This window comes from Tyto alba, unplaced genomic scaffold (genome assembly GCF_018691265.1).
Source record: "Tyto alba isolate M040663 unplaced genomic scaffold, T.alba_DEE_v4.0 Super-Scaffold_28, whole genome shotgun sequence".
In the NCBI taxonomy this organism is placed as follows: domain Eukaryota; kingdom Metazoa; phylum Chordata; class Aves; order Strigiformes; family Tytonidae; genus Tyto; species Tyto alba.
Window position 1 is genome coordinate 5,474,126 of NW_024881302.1, and position 18,654 is coordinate 5,492,779.

General features: G+C 36.9%; 1 protein-coding gene across 4 annotated transcripts in view; it reads left to right on the forward strand.

The window, feature by feature from the left end:
• The window catches only part of CARD11 (caspase recruitment domain family member 11), a 116,445-nt gene that overhangs the window by 48,048 nt on the left and 49,743 nt on the right, over positions 1 to 18,654 (forward strand). Inside the window, exon 1 of one of the 4 annotated variants that reach the window (XM_009971368.3) lies at positions 18,004 to 18,089. The exons of the other annotated variants lie outside the window; for them this stretch is intronic. The gene's annotated coding sequence lies outside the window, so the exon portion shown is untranslated. Of the gene's footprint in view, positions 1 to 18,003; positions 18,090 to 18,654 lie in introns of those variants that run through there. 4 annotated transcript variants of the gene reach the window in all.

Below are 18,654 nucleotides of genomic sequence, written 5' to 3' on the forward strand. Positions count from 1 at the left end.
GATGTAGTATAAGGGAGATACCTCCTCCTTTCAAATCCCCGAGATGCTGGAGGTTAAAACCTTGTAAAAAATGTGCAACAAAGGAGTGTTAGAAACAAATTGCCCTCTATTTTCTGAATCCAGTCACCTGACATAGATCTAAATTGTAAAAATTGAATGCCTCCTGTTATACAGGTAGATTGTTATCCATGGACTGGAATGCTGTCACTGTCTTATCTGTGATTTCCTTTTCCAAATTTCAATTGATTTGCTTTAGCAAATGAAAAGTAAGTGTTTATACTGAACATAGACATTTCTATTGTGTAGGCTACATACTAATTCTGTGGATAACTAAGAGAAAACTTTACTCCCACATTTGGAAATTTTATCTTCATTCTTCTTGCCTTTAGTCATTCTGTTAATTGTTAAGAACACAAATTTTTGTCTTCCTCCTCTTTTCAGTTCTGAGTCCTCTTGCAGTTCAGAGAAGGAAAGTACTTACATGAGAGACATTTTTCTCTTCTTCTTTCGGGTAGTATTTTAAGGTAAACAACATACCTCATTAGATCAGAGATTCCTTACATTCCTACTAAAGGAAACGGGATCTAAGGATATACTCAAGTTTAAGAACTTCATTGTATTTGCTCATACATGACTTTAGAAAACACCATCTATCCTTGTAAATTATACTTTTCAACAGTTTCTAAAAGAGCTAGAGAGCTACACTCTTCAGAACTTCAGTGAGACCAGAGCATCTGATTCCCTTAGTTGCCTTTGAAATCTATACTACTGTGGATGAGGGGCAATACACACCTTCAAATGAATCAAGCATGCAAAGGCAACCTCAGCTGTGTCATTCTTGGGCTATGAGGTGATTAGTTTTACAACCCTTTCTTATACTAGCTTGGGGAATGGAGCATTATTCATTGCAATGTTGTGCACATTACAGTTCCAGAAAAAGCCCTCATAATTCCTGGGTATGCCATTATACACCTAAATCAGCATTCATCCTGAGGTTGTGCTCATTTATTGCAAAATGTCATGTACAGGAATATCAAAACTCTCCAGAAATACTTGAAGATGAGCCAGGATCAGTGAAAGTCAATGGACTTGGGTATGTCTAGGGTATGTTACTGAGGAAGCAGAGTAAACAGTTGCAGTTGCACTAAAACGCTGGTAACTGCACAGCTTGTACTAATATTTTTTTCTGAAATACAAAGCAGGTCTGAATTGCAGAGCTGTAATTTATGCTTTGGGTTCTTCTGATTAGACAATTCACTGGATCCTCTCTCCCATAGTTTATGATGTCATCAGAAGCCCCGATGGAATTAGGGCCCTGTAATTCACAGCACCTTTTGTTACATGTATGTAGACACAAACACATTTTTTTATATATATTTAGCATAAAGTTATAAGTGAAGTTATGGCCCAACCTGAAACTGAATTAAATTCCTGTGAAAATAAAGGGTCATATAAAGAATAGTTTTAGAGTTGAATGTTTGGTGTCTGTAGATTCAAACATATACTTTAGGAACAACGGAAGCTATGAATGATTGTTAATGGGTCCTTGCTTATAATCTAAAATTTAAAAAAAAAGCAAAATCCAAACACCACAAAATCACATTCCTTGAATCAAGCATGGGGAAGTGGATTTGAGGTAGGTGTCATGGTTTAACCCCAGCCAGCAACTAAGCCCTCCATAGCCACTCACTCACTCCCCGCTGCTGGGATGCGGGAGAGAATCGGAAAAGTAAAAGTGAGAAGACTCATGGGTTGACATAAAATCACTCTGAACGTTCCCCCTTTCCTCCATCTTCCCCCAACTCTATATGCTGAACATGACGCCATATGGTCTGGGATATCCATATGGTCAGCTGTCCCGGCTGTGTCCCCTCCCAGCTCCTTGTGCCCCCCCAGACACTCGCTGCTGGGGTGGGGTGAGGAGCAGGAAAGGCCTCGACTCTGCATGAGCCCTGCTGAGCAGTAACGAAAACATCCCTGTGTTACCAACACTGTTTTCAGCACAAATACAAAACACAGCCCCATACCAGCCACTGTGAAGAAAATTAACTGTACCCCAGTCAAAACCAGCACAGTAGGGAAGGGGGAAATGGAACCTTGTAGTTTTTTGAATACATCACCTTGGAAGGGAACTGCTCATCCAGTTGTGGACCAGAATAACTGCAGCTATCTAAAAATGTTAACGTGACATTTATCAGTCCTGGGATCTAGGTAAGTGTGGTTCCAAGGAACAGTTTCAGTGGTTGCCTGACTTATGAGTAGAGGAACCCAATGTGACTTTTCCCACGTACATAACAACCAGTCACACTAACTTATGTTCAGTCTATACTGTAGTATTAAAGTGAAGATTTTGAAAATGTTGATTCCCAGCTCTCTATGAGAATGAAGTGCATATTTTGAGATCCCATACTTTGCAAAACAATAGATTTTAAACCTATCAGTGGTTCAGCATTAGGATACCCACTACAGACATTTAAATAGTGTAATTTGATTAAGAAATTAACTGTACACCAGAGAAAAAAATAATTTTTGTTGGGCATTTCTGATTAAATAAAAAAGCAGCATCACGGAACCACTTCGTGCCTTAGCAGATTAGAAGTAGTACTGTTGGTAATACCTCAGTAGTTGCAAGGGTGCAGTATAAGAAGTTTGTTGGTCATATGATGGCAGAAATATGAAAATGTATATGTTGATCACCAAGTGTACAACCAAAACTGCCAGTGATCAGCACTCACTTTGATTTTCACAGCTTTTATCAGTTTTAAGTTACATTTATAATGATGTTTTAACATAGTTTTCCAAAAGTAATAGAATCATGGAAAATAAATGATCCCATATATCACATAAACTTGAATGTAAGAGGCACAATACGGCAGTAATGGGACATCCAACCTGCTGGGATACCTTTGTAAATGGAAATTGATTTTCTCAAGGATTCTTTACTGGATGAAATAAATTAAATATACATTTAGTTTTACCAGTTTAAAAATGTCTTTGTTAAAATAAGAACAGTGATATAGAGACATGTTCTAATAAATTAAAGCAAGATAAATTATATCTAGCAGCTTGCTGAATACCTCAACTTATGAGATTTTTTTAAATCTGAAGAATACAATAGGGGTCTCACAGGAAGATATCCTGTGGATGTCACTGAAACACTTTGACTAGTTATAGATTATTTTAGCTTTGATGATGTAACCATGCGTCTAGGCTCTTTTTCCTCTTTTCCTTCATGCTTTTAATTTGATAGGATTCTTCTTGTGAATATTTGAGTTGGAGTCAGTTTGGTTTAGGTCAATAGGCCCAAGTATGACCTTAGAAATAAGACAGTCAACCTCAAAATGTTACACAGTTTCCACTCAGACACTTAATAGGTCTTTAGAGCACAGACAAAACTGTTGTACTCATTTTGCTGGTATAATTTACTACATTAATGATCAAAAAAGAGTGAGAAAAACAGAATAAAAATGTTAATTTCAAGCACCATTACAGAAATACAATACAATAAAATTAAAAAATCAGATAAATGTTCATTTGCTGTAAACTGACGGTTGTTAAAAGACCATTGCCCTAAAGCAAGTTATGCCTGTAACAGCAGAAGACCTAGGTCACTATCATTTGTGAAATGCAGATTACTTAATGGGGATTTTGTTAATGTTTTAATAGAAAAGGGGGGTGATTTAAATAGTGTTTCTTCAGTAATGAAGAGTCGTCATTGTTATGGTGATGGTGTTAATACACTGCTGCCTGTTGCTTTAGTGGCTAAGGCATTCTTGAACAAATACCAGACTAAAGTCTCAATGTAATTCAACAGTCAGTGTCTTCTGCAGCCCAGCCTGGTGCTGGGTAGCCAGTCCTCCAGCTCCAGTTGCTCTTGTTCATGGCCCTACTTACAGAGCTCTCCCTTTCAGCCCCTGCCTTTGTCAGCAAATGGCACTTGAGCTGTGCTTAAGGGCACTGGTAAGCCCTGGTATAGCATATGTCCATTGCCCAGTTCTGCCTCTTTGCTGGCAGAGCTGGTTCTCTAGATGAAGAGTCACATATTCTGCTTTACTTGTTACTGGTTCAAATGGTATTGCATCATTTAACTATCAGAGTAACATAGTTATGTTTCCCCAAGACCAAAATTGTACTGCAATCCCTGACAAAGTTTACACATATAAAAATTTTACAGCACCTGGGTGACCACAGTAGATCCTCTTGTAGCTGCTTCCCTTTGAAAATTATGTACAAAGTAGAAAGTAAGTGATACCACATATAAGGGGCATTCAGGGTTAAAACTGAGTAGCATTTGTTAAAACATGGGTCTTTTGAGGAGATCTCAGTCTCCGCAGCACTAGTCAAACCAAAATAGGTATCAGAGCTGTTTCTCTGGTAAGAACTAGAAGGCACCTTAACAGTTCAAAATAATTTAAAAAGTCAGGTATAACAAGCTTGCTCAGGTTACAGCTGTTGTGTATATTTACATCTCAGTCTGGATCTGAGTCTTGTTAATAGTTTGGTTTGCTTTAGATATAAATATCTAAAAGTCAGTGAGAATTTTTTTTAAAAAACAGTTGTTGAGAACTGAAGGTATAGTAGGAGAAATGTAATTTGGAGTAAATATTTTCCTTTAAATAAAATAACTTCTCCAGTATTCCTTTGCATACCAAACAGGCCTACTGACACTTCTAATATACTTCATGCATTCTGATTTTTTTACTTTTTCAGCCAGATAAACGTGCAATACAAAGCAGAAGTGATTGTATTCGCTTCTTAGTTTCTGCACTGCCTATTGTATTAAATAATGGCTTAGAAAAATAAAATAAATCCAGTTCATGCATAAAGATGATTGGAGTAGAATAGTAATTATGTGCATAAGTTCAGACCTTGAATGTAGTATCTTATTGGAGAAGCCAGACTCCATGTTCAGTAAATGGATGCTCCTATCCTATTAAACACATGGGAAATTTATTTCTAGCATCTGAGTGCTGTATCAAGTCCTGTCTGTGGAGGTGTGGACACAGGCATTTCTTTCTGAGGGGTTCAAGTGAGCTCAGCTGCTCTTCCATGAAGACTTTCACAATGGAGGCTATGCAGAAGTTTCTCTTCCACTGTGAATCCAAGGAGATGATATGCTTCCTCCAGTTTCCTTACATCTTAACGCATCAAATACTCATTGCTTTGTCTCTCCTTGCATAAAGCACCCTATTTCATAGCAGAAAAGCCCCACTCACTGTAGAGCATTTGTACTCACATCAGCAAGGAATAAATTTTTCTCAAAGTCCTTTTTAAGCAAAATTAAGTACACTTTGCAGATTGTAGGGCTACATGTGCAAATATCCACTCTGGGGAGCAGTGCCCTTGTAATGGCTAATTTGCCCAGGTATCAAGGAGCTATTTGTGCTGGGAAACATCATGCACGATAGCAAGTTGCTTTCAGAATTAAAGGGTATGGTATCTAATTTTGCATCCTGTTCATTATTATAGGTGCTTTTGCTGTGATAAAATAGAAAGATTAAATCCACTAATTTCTGTGGTGCACTTGGAATGCAGGTAAGGGTATACTACAGTTTCATGAATAGGGAAACTACCAGAAAAGTGCAGTGACTTGGGTCTACAAACCTCTCCACTTCCAGTGCTGTGAAAAACATAGGAAAGGAACAGAACAGTGTAGAATAATATAGCATGGAACAGAATAGAAGCAAAGCCTTTCCTTTCTTACATGTTCACATCCATTTTAACTTCTGAGAATATATTTCCTCTTTAAATGGCAAGAAAAAAATAGCCCAGGGAAGCTCATGGAAACCTTAGGAAATAATTAAAATATTCCATCAGTGAAACTGCGATTTAAAATATTGACACACAATCAATAAACTTATGAAATTTTACCAAAGATAACTCTGCAGTAATTGCAAAATACTGTAGGATAATTAATATTGGAATAGTATGAATTAATTTAATCATTGTATTAAAAATACATGCATAGAGTTTGGAAAACTTTTGGCAGAATATTAAGAAAAAACAGTTAAGAGAGATAAGCATTCTGCTTTCTCATGGTTCTCACATGATTGTTCTTTCCATCTTCCTTGGCCATTCTTCCAGTAAAGAAAGCCCAGTGAGCTCTTTCTATTACAAGAGTCATTGCTGTCAGGGACTGAGCTGTAAAGAGAAACCTGGGTTTGCGATGAAATGAATGGAATTGGAAGGGTCCAACATTATTCCAGGATTTTATTTTGCCACAGGTGCATGTATATTTGTTCTAAAATAGTTTTAAATAGTTTTTAAGCTCATTGTGATTTTATTAATTTTGATGAATTGTTTCAGTGTTTAATATAGGAGTTTGGCTTTAGGTTTGCATACACCTCCACCCAGAATCTCTTTAAAAATGAGATGAAGCAAAAAAGTAGGTTTTTTAACAGTGTGGCTTTATATTACTAGCAGTAGTTCTGAGATGATATACTTATTTATCATCTCCTATATTTGATCACAGCTTTCTTGTGAAATATATTAGTGATACAGACAATGACAATAGAACAGCAATAAGGGAAGAATGTCTAATCACCACTACCCCATAACCTAGACCCCCCAAAAAGAAATCCTCACCTCATGGAACTAGAACTTTAAAAAGAAGTAATGTTATTTATGATGCTCACAAACAAGCACACTGGAAGTCAGGGAGCAGCCAAGATAATATCGGTCTCTCAAGGTGTAGATATTAGCCATAACTGTATTTAAAATTATTTCTAATTGAAGTGTGATTCTGCATATTTTTACCCCTATGCAAATGCAAAATGCAGATAAGGCTCTTAAAAACTGACATTCAGAATAACATACACTTGGAAAACACAGAATGTGAAATCCAGAAGCAGTTGATTTTTAATTTTCTGTATTTTGTATGGTTTTTATTGACCCAAAGCGATCTGTTCCTTCATGAGCCTAAAGAGAAGAGACAACCTCACTAGCATTCAGTAATGTTTTGGAGACCCACTCTGTGTGGACTGCTGGGTTTTGTGAATTAACAAATGCTCTAAATGAATACAATAAAAATAAATCAGGGATGCTGCATTGCAAAATGGGATTTGTTCATTTATTTCTGACACGAATGGTTTAGTTTTAATTATTTATAATACTTCACAGTGCCTTGGTAAATGTGCTGCAACATATTTTGTAAAAGTAATGAAGTCTTTGAAACAGCAGACCACAGTAGAGTTGTCGTGCCTGTTCGGTACAGTGGGGAGTGACCACTGCGGGGTGGGGAGAGGGAGAGGAAGAGGAAGGGAGTGTTTGCTTTAATTTCCTTGTGGTATGGAAACAACTATACTCACAGACTTTGCAATCTGGACATTTTGTTTCTATTCACACTGTCAGATAGAACTGGCACATCAGGTGCAAATAAGAGCTTTGTGCTGCGGATTATGCAAGTGTTTTGTTTATGGAAGGAAAGCTGCTGCTAGCCCTCCTAGCCCTGACTATGGAGCACACTCAGAGGCTGAATAAATCAGTGTCATATATGCAGATGGTAGAAATAAGCAAGTAATACCAAGGCAGCTGAGACAGTTGTACTGCTAGGTTTTGGGAAGACTAAAACAAGAGACAGCAAATGCCACAAGTGACTGGGCATATATGGGAATAAGAAGTTTGAAATTGCAAAGTGTATACATTCTCCGGTTTCCTATTTTCAGATTGTTGCCTGCTCTCTTAAATTGGCATTGAGAAACAAATAAGGACCTGGTTTTAGAGGTAAAGCTACCTTAAATAACCCCAAATCTCTTTCATATGATTTTGCATGGGAACTAAGGAATTGAATCGTCTCTTTTCATACAGGAACCAGGAAAAGAGTAGGGCAGTTGGGAGGGGGAAAAAAAATCTCAAAAAGAGGCAAGTATAATAATTTAATCTACAGTAAATGCAAAAGAAATGAGCAGAGGTATATTTTAATCCATCTTTCATTTCAGAACCTGAAATTTCACTTTTGATTCTGACTCTGCTAGCTGCTATGAGTCGAAAACTCTAGAACTCTACAATTTAAATTTTCTGGGTTTTATTTTTAGTACTTTTTGTACATTTGAAGTCATTAGCTTATCTGAATAAAAAGCTAATTTATGAGATGACCTGCTCTGCATCCATGTGGAGGTAGTGGAAGATATCTGGGAGGTGGGGGCAATAGAGGGGATGATACAACTTGCTTGAGGCATTGAAAGCAGTCATACCAGCACACCATGGAAAGAGTCTTATTTTTACCTTTCCTGTGGGAAAAAAAACACCCCAAGCCCTCTCCTTTTCTCTGCATCTGTTGTTCCATTGATTGTAAATTGGCTAATGTCTTACCCTGGATCAGATGAAGTGCTGGATTTGCAGAACTATTTATGATGTATGTTTTCTTTTTTCTCTCTTGCTTTTACCTTTGATGTTTCACACTACTGATATATTAAACACTGGGAACAATCCAGAGAAGTTAGTGTCTTTTTTTTTTTACCACTTTATGATATCAGATGTATCAATATAAATATGGAGATGCTATACAAAGGCAGTCAAATTTAGTCTGGGTTTATACATGTGTAATTATTTTACTTCTCAATAGTACTTGCAGCCCTTTCCTGCAGCAATCGTGTCAATCTCTGGTGACTTTGGGAAAGACCAGAAATGTTAATGAGTAGCCCAGCTTGTGTAGGTTCTAGGATCTTAGTATTTATGGAATGTGCTTTGCAGGCTACTTTATTCTAATGTCTTTATCATGAAGCCATCTTCCTGGATTAACATGGGATTTAAAATACAAACCTTGATCCTGATCCTGCAGAGACTTATTAATGGCCTTAATTTTATGCACTGATACTTCAGTAGGACTGTTCACAGTATGGAAGGGTAAGAACCTACACAAGACTTTGCAGAATTGAGATCTAGAATGCTAACTTTGTCTTAGTCTTCTCCCTTAATTATAAGTGCACTGTTTTCGGGGACAGTTGCCAGCTACCTCACAGATAGCTGCAGAGCAGCAGGTTGTATTTGTGCATTGATTCTACAATCTCTGAATTTACAACCCTGGTATCATCCAGTCACTGAACCTATAGACAGTGCTTACTCTTATTTTCTCTTACTCTCTTTTGCACCATGACAGAATTAACTACCCTTTGCTTCTGACCACTCCAGCAGCATATCTGGGTGCTGCCTCCTCTTCCTCCTTTTCCTTCCACAGGAGTGCTGAGTATTGATTAGAAAAAAAGAGAGGTTCTGTCATATACAAATGTGTCTCCTCCACTGAAAGTCTCACAGTGGGTTAATTTAAATTCTGTAATCAAAACAAAGCAACTGGCTTTTGTAGTGCCCCCTTCTCTACTCTCAGGGTCATGCCAGAAAGCACCCTTCCTTACTGCATTACTTTTACCCCGTCACAGCATATAGAGACATTCTGAATTCAGCTAAAAATAATGCATATATCTCATTCCAGAAATAAGATTTGCCCAGTGTCTATACCATGTACACATTCCACTACATATCCTGATACTTCTCCCAATCACCCCTCTTCTCTTCAAGGACAGCAAGTTCCTACAAGGTCTCCTGTGATGATCATGCTCTCCTCTAGGCTTGTCACAGCAGACGTTGTGTTCTGCTTCTCTATTGTAAAATTGTTGAGATTTATATAAACAAAAGTGTCTGTCCCTGGTATACTGATTCATCCAAGGGATGTAAAGCTAAAATGTTACAGATAAGCCTGCAGTAGTTTTGTAGGGGTACTATGTAATGGGCCGATAAACCACACAGTTACTGCATTCTGAGATGTCATTTACTTTCTCCAGGGCAGGGAAAGCCAATATGGGGTGAGCAGTAATGGTCTCCAGCAACTATAAAAGCAAAATGAAAAGTGACAGTTTTCAACTCAGCAAAAATAAAAGTGAACTCTCCTTCTCCACTCCCCTGAACACTTGAGTTTTAGCTTCTAGCCAGGGTTGTCAGTTTAGACTAGACTCAGCAAAGTGAAAGCCTCTGCTGGAAGCACTATATCATCATCTTCATCTTTCTCCACACTTTGTTGTTAATTCGTGTTTACTAGGCCTTTATTTACTTACTGTCATACTTGTATTGTTTCTTATACCTCAGTCATGCGCAATCGTTTCCCATATGGAAAAGAGGTTGGACCTTGATTTTAATGTAATAAGAATCAAGTTGTGCCATGTCTTATAAGGGCACTTCTTCTTTGCCTGTAGTGAGAATGTTTGAAGTCCTCTTTTTTTCTGCATGTGTAGGTCAATATTACTGGGAAAAATAGTAACTGTTGAGAATCTCGGATGAAGGGCTCATACAAGTGTATGGTACTATTTATAGCAAATGTCTATTTCTTAGTTTTTGCTAAAAGAAGAACACTACCGCTGTCTTCAGAAATGTAAACTAATCCTTGGTCTGTTTCAAGAAATCAGTACAAAATCTCCAAAATCAATATAAAATCTCCCCCATTGACTGCATATTTGTACTTTTGTCATTACTGATTCTTCTACACCTGCTCAGCAGCCCATTCTACCAACACTCTGTATCCAAGGTTTGGTTTTCTGTTCCGTCTTTTCACTTTCATCATCTCAAGGGCAATATTCATGTATGATTTTTTGACTCCCTGCAGATTCCATAGTTAAAGTTTTCTCTTCTTCCTTGCTGTCATCTCTATTCTTCTCTATGAAGGCATCAAGTACTGGAGTATTTCTCATGCAGGTCTTAGGCCAGTGACTGCTGTATAGTTTGGACCAGAACAGTATTCTGTAGGTATGAAATAGTTACAAGACGATTTCATTACCCTTTTTTTTTCCATTAGTTTTTTTTGCTTCCTTGTCTATACAGAACTATAGACAGCTATAAATTTTGGCCAGCAGATCTTCATCTGCTGGCTACTAACAGCTTGTACATTTGTCTTTGCAAAGAGTTACTTTTCTGAAACTTATGTACCCATCTTTCCTACTCCCCTCTTGTCTCCAAATCCTGCCTGTTTACTACATTATTACCTAGTTACTTTGCTTGTATTTTCTTACACAGGCTGTGTCCAAATGTGAAACATTTTCTAGACCTTGTGTATTAAAAAATAAATTGAATGGAATTATAACCCTGTATGCAGAATTACCCACCTTCTTTCTCATCCTCCATTAGATTCCAGAAAATTGAATTCTGTTTCTTTGTTACTGTCATGTGTTAACTCTCTGTGCAGAGAATATTTTATGTATGCTATTAGAGTAGGATATTATTTACCAAAGTTAATTTTGCATGTATTACAGCACACTTGAAAGTAAATATGCAACTTTTTAAAGTGTATAGGGATCCTCTGGTGAGTAGTAACTTTAACAAAGTTACAAATGTTCAGTAAGTCCAGTCATTAAAGAGATGAACAGAAATATCTTGCTGGACAAAGCTGGACGCAGACAGAGCCACATACTAAACCACTGCTTGTTTGCAGGGGCTCATGGAAGGGCATCTGCTGATGCCTCTGCAGGGTTTGTGTAGTAGTTTCATTTTCAAAAGCTGGTCACAGTTCTGCCATCTGTCTTACCTCTGGTGGGCAGAACTAAAAATTGCATTAGTGTAAAGGTTTCCAACTTGTTAGAAATGCAAGCATTTTTGTTTCCTTCTCACTTTACCCTTCCCATTTCTCTTGCCTGCACGTGGTCAAAGAACTAGGTGAGGTCATGTTTATCTATAGCATTGTGCTTCCTGAAAGTGGACTCTGAGGTGCTTAAACTCTGCCAGACTCTAGCCCCCAATCACATGAACGAAACCAGTTTGGTTTCACTGCCTCAGGCACCCACCAGTTTTCCTTCTTATTTACTTACTTTTGAATTCACGCCCCTATTGGAAATAACATGTACTTAAGAATATACTATCACTGAAATAAATGTTTATATAAAAAGACAATTTATAAAACTAAAAGCCAGGGAAAAATGAGATTCTCTGTTTCAACTCCTCCTTCCAACATTTTATGAGCAACTTATATCTAACAGTCACCAGAGTCAGGCTCTGTAAAAACAGAATGTAACAAAGATTTCAGAGAACGCTTACTAGGAAACCAATTCCCTAACGTGTCAGTAGAAGACTGACAGTTTTCTGAGTACCTTAGCTCTAAGCCTTCATGACAACCTATTGTCAATTTGTTAGTTTCTCAAGATACAAACATTAGTATTGTTCAAATACTTGACTTTTTCCCTGGGAAACTAAAACAGCTAGAAATGGGTTACTGACCATTCTTGAAGGAAGTTTTTTGTCCTGTTTGTTAAGTGGATGATGCTAAAAAAAAACCAATCACCTATTAGTGAGCTGTTAAATACAGTGAAAGCGAATACACTCCCACACAAACATTTGTTTTTCATGATGAGAGAAATACAACCACCTACAGTATAACACATGCATGACTTCAGAAGAAAGGAATGCAACTCTCTAACAACAGGTATGTAATTAGTAAAAGACTGTATGGTGGTGTATTTTTGAGAAAGAACAATTTCATTGTGGATAAACCTTAAGGATTAGTGTGAGTAACAGTTAAATTCCTCAAATATATTGGAGTAGAGAAAGAGCTCAACAGATCCATGATAGAATATAGAATATAGTTTGTTTCATCATGTAAGGATAAGAATTTGATGCAGTAGTTGCAAGGGGAATATATAATTCCCTAAATCCTAATATTAAATGGTAGTTCCCTCTTTCTGTCAATACTCTTAAGATTATTGCTTCTTTGTCTCACCAAAAATCCAATTTAGGAGTCACTGACTTTTCTTAAAATTTACATATTTTACTCACTGGAAGTTTAAGCCTAGAAGTTTCTAAGCAGTTCTTCATATTTTGTTGAGCTAAAATAGGATAAATGCATAATTTGATGTCTTTTCAGAAACAGACAATATTGTTTGTTTTATCCAAAACTTCCTAGTCTTTTAAAGGACACTGTGCAGTGCTGTAAATTTTAGACACATAGATTTTTTTTCACATTAAACTCTTATGTGAAGGGACTGTGTCCATCTCTATGTTCTTTCCCTCTTTTATGCAAAATAAAACACAGGCATACTTCTGTGAATGAATGGGATTCAGTAAGCTCAACATTTGTCTTGTGTGTTTTACACAAGAATCAGGTAATTTACGCATTGAACCAGGTAATTAGTGCAATGTCTCGTAAAATCAGAATTCAGTTTTATTAGACGTCATTAGCTATTAATGTAATAAATTTAAGAAATTATTACAATTGTGGCATTTTGGATCTACAGAAAAAAACTTAGTCTATGTATGCTTAAATTTATTTCATTTCCATTAATTATTTTGATATGTGGTATCTGCATTCTATTACATCAGGTGAATCAGAAATAACTCCATGAATGACAAGTGAATTACTGTTTATTACAAAGTTTATGGCCTGTAATGTGTGTGGGTATATGAGTATTGGAATGAAGTGAAATGAAAGTCCTATAAATAGATGTAAAAGTATTTAATATTCTAACACAGAGTTGTCATGCAGTAAGAAAGCATAGCTGTCAGAAATCTATACCATTGTTTCAAAGAGAAATATTAAAAATTCAAAACCAGGTATTCATTTATGGATCAATAAATAGCAGTCATATAGTTTTATGGCTATGTTTAATCTCACATATGTAAAATCTTCAGTGATATATGACCGCTATTTATATGCATTTTAAGAGCTCTTCTACAAGAATACTTGGTGTCCTTCCCTTGGGAGCTACACAGTTAAAGGGAAAATGAGCATGAGAGCTTGGAAGAACAAATACATCCAAAGATGAAAAAATAATTTACAAGTAACAAGACATAAAGAAATCACACACACTGATCAAATATAGCATCAAAATTTTTATAAGCTTAAGGCTGTGCTGTAAGCCGTGTAGGCCAGTTCAGTCTAACAGGCGGTGGAAAACCACTCAAGAATTCTCCACTACTTGCTGCTTCTGCCCCCTTTTCCAATGCTACACTGCTCCTGCTTCAGGAGGCATCCCTGTTTCTTGCTCAGAACACACTGTATGTTCATAACCTGCCTCTGAAACCTCTGCTTTCAAAAATGATCACTGCTGTTTTGGCAGAATACCTGTGCATGTTATGTCAGCTGAATCTTGTTCTATTTTGAAGAAACAGTAAGGTGTAACAACATGGTAATATCTCAGTCTGACCTCTGGTCTCTGATAACTTTTCCATTAGATTACTGAGATAGCCCAAGTTCCTTTTGGCAAATTCCTGTTCCATAACCTTATCCACTTCTGCTCTGTAATGACTCAACTCGTGTTCCTGGGGTGCTTTCTTTGCAAGAGAAGAGGTGTGTTTACTTAAGGATGTGTTCAACTTCCAGCTTTGGGAATATAGATTTTCTGTTCTCTGGCAGAGATGGATGGTGGGTTTGACTCAGTATAGTAATTCTTGTTTTTATAACATTTACTTATGATATGCTCACGTTGTGTTTCATGTTCTGGTTTTGACACATCTCATTTATATAACAGTTTCAAGTTCAAAGATGTCATGGTTCTCTTTACAGATGAGGAAACTGAAGCACTCTTAGATTATGTGAATCACAGAGGATGTCTGTATATGACTTGTAATGAAAGTTTAAAAGTCTTTTACTTCCAGGTCTGTGCTGTCTTCACTGGATATTTAAACTATGGAAAATGTCCCCTTACCATTCAAACTATGTGGATTAATATATAACTCTATTTTAAGATGTTTCATAATTTATATTAATCATTAACCCTAATATTTTTTCTGTGATGTATATTGTCTCTCTGAGCATAGCACTTAGCATAAGTTTTCTTTCTTCTGACCTTTGAAGGAAGCTGTACAGAAAAGGGAGAAAATGTTGAAGAATGTAAGCCATTAAAGCTCTGCAGTTGTTTTCAATTTGTCTCTATTAAAAATATGCATATATTTTTAATTAGAATAAATGTTGACCTATAAAGAAGACAAGAAACCTTCCAATTTAAAACAAACAAGCAAGAATAAATAACTTGCCTCTCCCTGCATTTACTAAATTTCAGGTTTGATAGATTATCCTTCAGATTCCAGATATGTTAAATCCTTCACAGTCTAATAATCAAAATACATATTGACAATTCTACTACTGCATAAGTGCGGAAAGATGACCTTGAATTTTAAGCAAAAGTTGAGATATGGGACTAATTTATTTAGAAATTCTTTTAACAAAAGTTGTTGAACTAAAATTATTTTTTCAGTATATCTTCTAGTGACAATGATCTGAACTCTGTTGATGTTTTTTGCAACACTAGTGATTAGATCCATTCTGTGTCCCTTTAACAAAAATGTTATTTTATGTTTGTCTTGATTTTTTAACTTGTGCCATTTTTTTTTAAATAATCCATAAGAATTTTTCAAAAACTGAACTGTGTGAAAAAAACGTATTTTTTAATAAATATTTCTTTCCTATATCCCCAATACTTTGTCTCATCATCTGTTGAGCATGGATATGAATACTTAGCTCATTAGTTGCTGCGAAACTAAATTATTTGCCTGGGAAGTTTAAAAATCCTTGGATTTTAAGCCCTATGGGCATGTAATTAAGAGCATAAGGAACAGTATAATGACCTGAGCTATGGCGCACACCCACTTTTGATGAATAATATATGTGTAATGAAAAGAGAATGGTTGGAGTAATCACTAAATTAACTCTGACTTTTCTGGAAAGAGCGTCCCAGGGTCTGGAACTTCCTTCCCTTTGGCTCCAAGAAGAGGCAGAATAGATCTGGGTTCTTTGTTTCAGTGGAGGGCAGGTCACTTGGCAGGGCACTATCCACTGTGCTGTGGGTTGTGAACCCAGCTCCTGGAATGGATTTGAACCTGACTCTTCCATAAAAAGGAGGGTGAATATACTAACAGCTGACACAGACAGATAAATCCCATAATACTGTTGAACTCAACAGAGACTGTACATTTTGTGCAAAAATACGTAGGTCCCACAACTGTCAAATGAAAGAGAGAATTTTACACTATCTGTTCCCTACTGATATATGTTTGGCTGTCATCTTATTTCATAGTTCAGGCAATCGAAACACTGTTTAAATGTGTATCATAAACCTATAGATGAGAACATTTCCCTGCTGGATTTAAACCATTACCCCCAAAGGTGTTAAAGAAACCCTGCTGTGTGTCACTTTTTAAGATCAAGGGGCATTTTTTATGTTAATGCCTAGAAAAGGCAGATGAACACTAACAGCTGCTTATCCACAGGCTGGTGAATTGAATAGGGAAATACTTCTGTTCTGGAAGTCAGATCTCCAGAGAAAAGTGATAAATTGTGAGCATCTCTAAGTAAGAGTGATAGTCTCTAAGGATAGTTGAGCAAGGCTGATAATATAAAATATGTAAAATGTGGAAAATATTTAATATTTCTGTTTCTTTGCTCTAAAGAGTTGGAGGGGTTGTGTTAACAATATATACGGTGCTACTGTGCTCAGGCATGCAGGAGAAATGCAATATATTAATTCTCAAATCACTAGTTTGTGAAATGCGTTTCTGGTAACCAGGGATTTTCAGGACTGTTGCATTGATAAGGAGTCAAGGGCAGTCTCCTCATGGGCTGGGATGGCTCTCTTGGGAGAAGAAGGGAATAGAAGAAAAGGAACAGCAGATTAAAAGCTGGACAGTTTAGTGTTTCTTTGCTTACAAATGCTGATTTTTTTTTATTTTTTTTTTTCCCCCAGCTCTTCAGTCTGCAACTATTTAAAGCTATCTAGCAGCTTCATTTCTGAGTTATGGCCTGCCCTCCTGAGTGCTGAGGAATCAACGCTGTAAAAAGGCATTCTATAGGAAGTCATGGTGTACAGGGAGAACCTTCCACTGGATAAACAAACTTTACATAATTCCTGTGGGACAGACAGAAAGAGAAGCTTTCCCTCTAGACCCCATTAACAATGTTATGGTATGAAAGTCACTATGAGCAAAATACTTAGGAGGAACAACAACAGAAGAATATCTAAGATGCCAAGTCTTCTCCACTATTTGATCACCCTAATAGAGTAACCTTGAAGTTTTGCTGTCTTTTTTATGCAAGGATCCTAAAGTAAAAGCCTGGAGGAAGGGAAGGTACAACACCATCAAAGGGCTTAAGATCCACTTGTTATTCAGGTTTTACGGTCAGGGCTCAGATCATGCAGAATTAGAGCAACTGGAAGGAACTAAATAGACTCTTTTTCTGAAGTTCTTCAAATAGACAGACAGCAAATGTACCAGATGTGTCCTGCCAGGTGACTTTCATGTGAGGGGAGTTCTTTTGCAGGCAGAGGTGCATTTTACTGTTTCCTGTACCAGGTTTAATGAAAGAAGACTGAGAAGCCATAACCAAAAAAGAAGTATTGTTAACTGGGAAGCTAGCTAAACTGAAAGTTCCAGTGGATTTTTTTGGTTATAAAAAAATAAATAGATGTCAGAAACGGGTATCTCTTTGACGCAGTTCAGTTTTCTTACAACAAACAAACAAAACCAAAACAAAACAGAACAAAAAGGACAAAAAAGAAAGAAAATTTCTGCTTTCCAGAATGGATTTTCTTTTCTTGAATTTTCTGGTTGCCTAACAGAACATAATTATTTTCTACACTTACATTGTGTGAAACACATCACTTCAGTCTACCAGCCTCAAGGAACTGTAACTTCAAACATAACATTTTTATAACTAGAGACTTTTATAGCTTGAGAGAATTTTTTAAAACTGAAAACTGGGATTAAGATTGTAAATTCTTATAAAAGAAAGTTGATACTCAGTTATATGGAGTTTTGTGATTGATGACTGGATCCCGCTCAGCTAATCTCAGTTTGCCAGTAAAGTCTTTGTGATTAGGAGAATTTTAGGTCCTTTGAGTTTCAGTGATAGATTCCTTAAAGCTGCTCAGGCTTCACTGGATAATTGCTTCATCTCTAGGGTGTCACTTTAGCACCAGGGAAATGTGGGATCTTCTTTAAAACACATATTGTACTTTTTGAAAGCTGTTTGTAATGTATAACAGTAAGCAGAACAAAAGCAGAAACAGGAACAAATGATATCTAACACCTTGCTTGGCTCTGGAGGGCAGTTTTATAGTCTACTACTTGATATCCTATTTGCTGAAGAAATCAAGGACAGAAGGAGAAAGCTATAATGAGACTTGGTGAGTTTTGACTTGAATTGCTAGCATGTTTTTCCTTTCAGGTTAGGAACCGTGTGTGTAAGATCTGTAGTTTTTAAATTGAAGTGAAGCCACAAAGCCTCCTGCCAGCAGAGTTAATTTCTCTGGTTGTGCTTAAAAAGGTTCCTCTGTTGCACGCAAAAAACACCTTCCTCTGTGAAAACAGTGGAAGGTTTGGCTCAGAAATAACTTATATTGTTTTTTCATGGAATAATTGTAGGCCCCAATTCTTATAGCTGTATTTCAGTTTTTCTCCAAAGTATTGCTTGCTTTCCCCCAGTCAGAAACTGCAGAACCTCACCCATGCATTTGTCACATGGATAGATTTTTGGCTGCTCAAAGCTGGAAGCTTTCCTGCACCTTGTCACGTGCAGCTCACAAGTTTGTTCAAAGGTGAATTTTGGTACACTTGCACAAGAATGTAAGTAGCACATAACACTATAGTCCTTACTGGAAAAAAATTAGCAGGGGTGTAGCATGTTCTGCTGTTGCTCAATGGGAGACTGAAATTCTTGCCTGCCTTAGTCTCTGAGGTCTTGATTTAGAG